This window comes from Scleropages formosus, chromosome 10 (assembly GCF_900964775.1).
Source record: "Scleropages formosus chromosome 10, fSclFor1.1, whole genome shotgun sequence".
Lineage (NCBI taxonomy): Eukaryota > Metazoa > Chordata > Actinopteri > Osteoglossiformes > Osteoglossidae > Scleropages > Scleropages formosus.
In genome coordinates this window covers 15784817-15793144 of record NC_041815.1, presented here as the reverse complement: position 1 = coordinate 15793144, position 8328 = coordinate 15784817, and positions in this window count along the sequence as shown.

The following is an 8328-nucleotide window of genomic DNA, read 5'->3' as shown; positions in this document are numbered from 1 at the left end:
AGACAGCATTGCTACTCACTGTGCCACCGTGGCACCCATACCTGCAGCTAAACCCTAACCCTCTGGTCTAGTGATGTTTTGTGTAAAACATATGAGGTTCTCATTAAATCATAACTCTAAGTGCTGCAAAAATGCACAAGCACACACACACACACAATGAGTGCAACCACTTGTCCCAGGCAGGGTCGCGGTGAACCGGAGCCTAACCCGGCAACACAGAGCACAAGGCTGGAGGAAACACACTCCAGGACAGGACACCAGTTTGCCACAACGCACCCCAAGCAGGACTCAAACTCCAGACTCACCACACAGTGGGTTCTGGCCAAAGCTGCTGCACCACCACCCCCCTCACCCCCCCACTGCACAAATGTGAAATTTAAAATTGTAATTTATTAAATATTGTGGGTCTGGGGGTTTGAGTCCCGCTTGGGGTGCCTTGCCGCGGACTGACGTCCCGTCCTGGGTGTGTCCCCTCCCTCTCCGGCCTTACGCCCTGTGTTGCTGGGTAGGCTCCGGTTCCCCACGACCCCGTATGGGACAAGTGGTTCAGAAAATGTGTGTGTGTGTTTAAATGCAAGCTTAGACATATATATGATTACAAACAGACCAGAAGTTATTCTGTTACACTGTTTAGAGCTACAGCCAATTGTTGTCCTGTTTTGCTTCCATATTTTTTTGCGTAGGGAGTCAAACAAACATATTACACAACAAAATTTGATATTACAATTGCAGGTACATTCTATAACATTTTCCATGCCAGTTCATGCATAAGCTTTATGTGAGACAGACTTACATATTGACCAGTCTGCGGCTGGAGTGGACTGAGACAATCCCACACATATTATTACAATATAAATAATTGCCATTCGGTAGACCTCAGTCCAATTTTGAAAATGTAATCATAAAACTTCAAAACCTTATCCTTATGGGATAACCACTTAAAACAAAATTTATTACCCAGCTAATTTATTTTGTTTAAGGTTTCTAAGTGTTGAAATATGTCGACACACGTAAGCAGCTCCTGAGTCTTTTACCGGTTCTGAACTACGTTAGTAGGGAATAAAAGAATGACATAAGAAAATATGACAGAATATCTCCGCTATATAAACTTGCAGCAAGGTGTTTACATCCGTCACCAAGGCGACCGTGAAGGGGGCGGATCTTTGATGACGTAAATTTATGGGAAAAGGCCAATCAACGACAGGTATTGACGAGCTGACGTCAGAGTTAAAGGGAGAGAGCCGTTATTCTGCGAGCCTCAAACTGGACTGCAATACAAGGACATGATTATAGAAAAATAAAAGTATCTTTGCATTTCATTTAAAGCCATTTTACTCGCTTTGCCGGTGTTGTGTTGAGCCGAAAGAAAGTAGGAGAGGCGAGCGAGTAGCGGGGAGACGCGCGGCCCGGTGAGATGCGCCCGGGCGGCGGTGAGTGGACTCTCTCTGCTTCTGCTCTGCTCCCGACCCGATCGATTCTCCACTTTCTGTCCTCTCTTTTCGGGAAAGGTCCGTATGCCGGAGCCGGCGGGCCGCGGGTCACACTGCGGTCTGGCGAGCGATGTTGTAGTGATGAGTCAAGAGCATGGCAGCTGAGAATGAGTCAACTTATCATGAGTCAAAATGCATGGGCACATAGTGACACATGCCCGCCGCTTTTAACAGTACGTCGTGTGTCTCGCGCGTTTGTCTTGTGAGTGCGTGCGTGGTAAAAGTGAGTGAGCGATCGATCCGTTCGTGCGCGGACAGTATACTATATTTTGCCTGCTGCAATCATGAATAAGGGCAGACTTACCTATCCCTATATACGCAATGAATTATTTAAATTAGTTGTGCACTGCAGCTAATTTCATATGCTAGATAACGCAAGGCATTATCATTGTGTAGTTCATGCTGTCACATAACAGTACGCGTGAGCGAAGTGTAGCAAAAGGCTGCCGAAGCCTGCGCATGCGCGTCTCTTCTGCGCGCTCGCGCACCGGTGGGTGTGCAGCCTCCGCGTGCATCACTTAAGGGAGCGTTGAAAGTTGAATGGCAGGATTTGGACGAGCTGTCATCCAGAAATGCGCTGACAGATGTTCCAGCTGTTGTCATGCGAAGTTCATGGTTTCGACACTATTGGAATCTTGACAAAATTGTTCAAACTGGGATCATTTTGTAAAAGGCAATCAAGCCTTGTCACACACATGTTGGGTAAATATTTAGGGATTTATTCCTCTACTTAAGAACTGATCTCTTCTTAAATTAAAATTTAAAGCTTTTCATGGAGCGGACTTCAAGAATTCGGAAGGGTACACGTTCAGTGAAGGTCTGGAAAACAGAGGAACAGTTAAAAAAAATCACAGTTTGTCATTCATTGGCCGGTGTTCGAGTTTGTCATCTTTCTGTTCGGCCAACGCACATGATTTTGTATACACACGTCTATAGTGTTTTGCATAATAGACGCGGACACGAAACGTTCGTGTTTCCTGATGGTCTCTCAAAGTATTGCTGGAAAGTATCTTAACATCTGAATGTAATAGACATGTTGACTTAACAGGGGTCATTATGTGCTGTACCTTTCAGAGCACTGTACGAATACATTTCTGCAGCAAAAATGCTCAGTATCAGCCTATTGTGTATACTGTAAATAAATATATAACATTGTTTCTTTCAATGCAAGTAGTGTTGTACAGGTATGAAGTAATCAACTTAGATCAGCTGTTGGTCTACATTGTGAAATGAAAATGTTAATGAAATGTACTTATTTCTTCAGTAGAGACATGTTTCACATCATCTAAAGTACAGTAATGGGTATTAAAAGTTCCACCGTTTAAGATGCTCAAAATGGGGCTGTTGTCAGTCCTGTGTAAAGAGCTGTGGTGGCGGCTGGTTGGTCCGCTGCCTTGGGCGTTGTCCTTTCCACTCGCACACTGTCTGTACTGCGTCTGCTGTATGTCACTGCTTCGGACTGAGCGGAATTCGCACCTCGTGGCGGGATAAGTTCGCATATTTCACACACATTCCTTTACAGTTAGTTAGTTACACACTGCGATTGTCGAAACGGGGCGCGAATCCGCAACAGTGCGAGAAAGAACAAAATCTGTCGCAAATTCTTGGACAGATTCTCCCGACACAACATTTTTAGACTGATTTCATGGTGAAATATACAGTGTATATGTGATTGTTTACATGGAATTATAATTGTGTAAATACAGTGTGTTTCCGGCGTGAACTGAAACCGATAAATAAAATGTGTTTCTCTTCTACCACATAAGCATTTGTGGCACCGGTAAGAAAAAAAATTAAAGTTAAAGCTCCGTCACGACACGCTCTGGCTCTGTGGCTGTGTGTGAAGGTGTGTCCGGACACGCGCTGACGCCACACACTCACTTGTCAGTCGCGTGGCACTGAACACTTTTGCACTGATTTGCGTGGAGCGGAATTCAGCGGAAGGGCTCGAGAAAGCACTAGAATGCAGGTTCCCGGAGAATGGATATGATGGTCTTAACACCCTCTCCCACATCTTATTATTTTTTGTTTCTGTCTCGGGTCGCTTTATGGGTTATTTTCTTTTAACTGATATTTCTGAGCCAACACTGCAGAGAAGCAAAAAACGGTACTAAAAACTACATGTGCAGTTGCAACAAATGGGCTGAGCATTTCTGTGATGTATGATGTCTAAATAATACATGATGGAAATTATAAGTGGGGGGTTGGCCCAGGTCCTGCTCTCCAGTGGGGCTGGGGTTCAAGTCCCGCTTGGGGTGCCTTGCGATGGACTGGTGCCCCATCCTGGGCATAACCCTGACCCTGCCCCCCCCCCCCCCCCCCCGCCGTGCGTTGCCGGGTTAAGCTCCGGCTCCCCGCAACCCCGTATGGGACAAGCGGTTTCAGATGGTGTGTGTGGTTACAAGTGTTTGCACAGAATGCTAATAGCTTTGGTACTGCTTGGTTCAGAGCTCGAGTTCCTAGACATTAGCAGAGATGAGGTAATACCAATCAATCACACCATTTACTGTTAGCTGGAAATGGAAGCCCCTGAAGCCATTAGAATGGGTGGTGCTGGGGCTGGAGGGTTGGACAGGAAACATACAGTATGCTGAAAGCAACTGTCTTCAAAAGTAACATTATTATCTTTTTCAAAGGCAAGTCATTATGTTAGATGAGCATCTTTGAAACAACATTGATGTAACCATTTGTATAGCAGGATATTCGTACTGTATCAGTTCAGGGTTAGTACCTCAGTCTAGGGGGGCGTGGTGGCGGACTGGGCTTGACCAGGTCGTGCTCTCCAGTGGGTCTGGGGTTTGAGTCCTGCTTTGGGTACCTTGTGATGGACTGGTGCCCCGTCCTGGGTGTGTCCCCTCCCCCTCCAGCCTTACGCCCTGCATTGCCAGGTCAGGCTCCGGCTCCCTGCGACCCTGCATGGGGCGAGCGGTTTCAGACAATGTGTGTGTGTGTGTGTGTGTGTCTCTGTGTGTGTGTGTGTGTGTGTGTGTGTGTGTGTGTGTGTGTGTGTGTGTACCTTGATCAAGGAACCTACAGCAGGCGTGAGATTCAAGCCAGCGACTATCAGGTTGTAAGAGAACCGCCCTAACCAGGACACTGCCTATTACCCAAATGTGTAAGCTATAACATATAAGACAACCACTGCTATAGAATCCAATTTTATTAGGTTATACTGTGAGAGGTAAAGGATCATTACATTCATCTTATTCAGTGTGCGTTACTACTCAGGGGGGTGTGTGGTGGCGCCGCTGGTTTAGCGTCCCATCCTGGGTGTGTCCCCCTCCCCCTTCAGCCTTGCGCCCTGTGCTTTTTTACGTTACACTGCTGCTCCAGATAATCATTCATTACTTACTTTTTCAAGTTTTTCAAATGTTTAGAATACTGTTCCAGACTATGTGGACTTAGTACGACCTAAGTAATTACTAATGGGTTAGCATGATTTTCATTTTAGAACACTCTTCCCGATCATGATTAGTTCCTGAAGAACTGTGTGGTAACTCAGTAATTACTAAGGAGTTACCAGGATTTTCTTAATAGTTAATAATAAAAACGTAACCCCCAGTCATTATGTAATTTACTCATAAAAAGTAATAAGCAGAGATGTCCCAAAGAAAACAGAGGTAGAACATATGGAATGTGTATAATTTTTATAAGGTAAGTTGTCTAGTGATGATTTTCCACAAAATGGGATTAGAGGAGGTTTATTTCTTACAGTTTTTCTCGATCGATTTGAAATATTACTCCAAACTCCAGTCACTGCTCTCAAAACAATTAACACAGCCATCTGAACACTTCATTCATTGTCCTAAATAGATTGTAAGTTCTTGTCTATCTCATACTACTTTCAAATGACATGCATACTTTTCCCAAAACACTGCCACAAAATTCTTCAATGTTTGCACAACAGTTCATGCAGCCAACTAGAACTGTAATATATCAGGAAAACAGCAATTGCATGTCTTTCATTGCTTTAACACAAATCACAAACATTTATGTACCATTTTGCTAACCACAACAAGCAAAACTCTTGTCATTTGTTCAATGCTCAGTTACACACGGTATGTTCTCAGTGAGCCCCAAATTGATATCTGCTGATTTAGTAATACACACAACACAGGAAATGCAAATTTCCTAATTGATTATAGAGTTATCACAATTCCTATAAAAGGGGAAAAGAAAAAAGACAAAGAATAAGAACAAGAATGAGAAGGGGAAAAGGAAGATGAGTGAGAGGTGGTGGAGAGGATAGAGGAAGGTGTAGAGGGAGATGGAAGAGGAGGTGAGGAGTAGAGGGAGAAGAGATGGGTAGAGTGAAGGGCAATGGTAGAGTGGAAAGAGCAAGAGAAGAAAATGTAACAAGACATGAGTAGAGAGGAAGGGGACAGCAGGGTGGAAGAGGAGGGAGGAGAGGCAGAAGGATTGGGTACAGATGGGTTTCAAATGAAATGAAGGCCACCCTAACTGACCATGTCATAAATCATGGTCTCTCCTTCAGAGAAGCTGGGCAGAGAGTTCATCCCAACATAAACAGATCCACAGTGACTTCAATTATCCTCACATTTCAGAGTGAAAATTGGTAAGTAACCATACCGTTGTACTGCTATGGTTAGACTCTAGTACTCTAGTTCTCTAGTATAAATGTTTGTACTCATCCAAACATTTGTCAGAATGGAAGTTTGACAGCATTCAGCTGGACAAACAAGACTCTCTTCAATTGAACAAGAGCATGCCATTGTTGACATGGTGGTCCAGAACAACACCATCCGCCTCAAAGCAAAGAATAATACAGGACAACCAAGTATTCCAAAATATTCAAAGCAGCCTTGCCACAATTGATCATGTTGTAAGGAGAAATGCCATCCGGATGAAGCAGGTATACAAAGTGCCCTATGAGAGGAACTCTATCAGAGGGAAGGAGTTGCGATTCCAGTTTGTTCAAGTACGTGTAAGCCACACAATTACTGCACTTTTACCATAAATACAAAGATATTGTCTATATACTATTCCACTATTAGTGGAAAAATTACAGTATCAACTTTGCAATCAATAATACCATTACTTTAAAAAACACTAACTTATTGTACCTTGTGTTATTTTTACTCTACAGGATTTTGGAGTTGGATAGCAGTGCTACTCATTTGAGTACCTCTATATTGATGAAGCTGGCTTCAATCTTAATGAAAAAAGGAGATGAGGGAGGAATGTTATTGGCCATCGTGCCACAGTCAATGTCTCTGGACAGCGGGGAGGCAACATCACCATGTCTGCCACAATTTCAGCTTCTGGTGTTGTGGCACACGATGCTGTCTTGGGGCCATACAACACCGAAAGGATAAGAATTTTTTTTGAACTCCCTCAATGAAATCCTCTTCCCGCAGGTTGACCAGAAGTAAATGGATCGAGATTTTGTAGTTGTTTGGGACAGTGTGCCATTCCATCATTCGGCGCTGCTGAGGGAGTGGTTTGAGCATCACCCACATTTCAGGATGGTGTTCCTTTCACCATATTCTCCTTTCCTGAATTCAGTTGAGGAGTTATTCTCCTGTTGGAGATGGAAAGTGTATGATCACAACCCTTACAGTCTTCTTCAAACAATGGAAGAGGCCTGTGGAGATGTTGAGGCAGTAGCTTCTGTTATACAACAGAACTCCTCAATAGAGAACTTCACAATAAACGTGTATTTGCATTGATGTATTTGTGTGTTTACATCAGACTATGTTATACAAGCAACAGACTAGACAACTGTACGTTTGATATTAGTGTTTAATTTTAGCAAATGCATTAGTAGAAGAAGAGGCGGTAGTAAGAGTGTGTTTAGTTGGCTGTGTTAATTGTTTTGAGAGCAATTCCATCATTTGGAGAAATGTGTCAAAACGTTTGAGAAAAACTCTAAGTTTCTTTCTGGTTAAAGATCCATTTAATTGATGGCAATACACAATCTTAGTGAGTTAGTCAATTCAGTATGGTGACACATGCATGTAGGGTGCCAAGTAAAACCAGCCCCATAGCAACCACCTGTGTCGTTTTCGAGGCAACTCAAGTGAGGAACAGCGGTGGGTTGACAGGTCCATCCTCTGTAGGTTGGGGGAGGCAAATGCAGGGAGACGCACAGAGCCGCCACTGTGCACTCCAACCAGGACTTTTACCCGACTCGCCACACAGTAAGTCACCAGTCAAATGAACCACACCACTGCACCACTACACCCCCCTCTTAGTCTGGTGATAGGGGACATACAAGGTTGAATATACTCTGACCAACCTCCTGAACTGAAATAGTTATCTGAAAATTGTATCATTAATAATAAATAGGACCGTATATAGCCTGTTTATTGCCATAGGTAATTTTGTGTGACTGTAATTCATAGTTTTTTAAATGAGCCTCAGTTAACGTGTAGTACTGCAGGAGGCATACATTTAACAGTTTTTAGTAACTACTAAATAAGTAATAATTATCTTATTGTTAGTACTGTGTGGGTCTGGGGTTCGAGTCCCGCTTGGGGTGCCTTGCGACGGACTGGCGTCCCGTCCTGGGTGTGTCCCCTCCCCCTCTAGCCTTACGCCCTGAGTTGCCGGGTTAGGCTCCGGTTCCCCGTGACCCCGTATGGGACAAGCGGTTCTGAAAATGTGTGTGTGTGTTAGTACTGTAGGACTGAGTAGTTATTAGTAACTACTACATAACTATTACTTAATTGTTACTTGCCGCAAGTGTTACCTACTGATTAGTTAATCACTTTTCCTCATTATCAGTAGTAACTGCAGTGTTCATGTAGCACCACCCATTAGTTCTGCACTAGTTCCTGCGTAACTGCCTATGAAGTATGGAACAGTATTCTAAAGT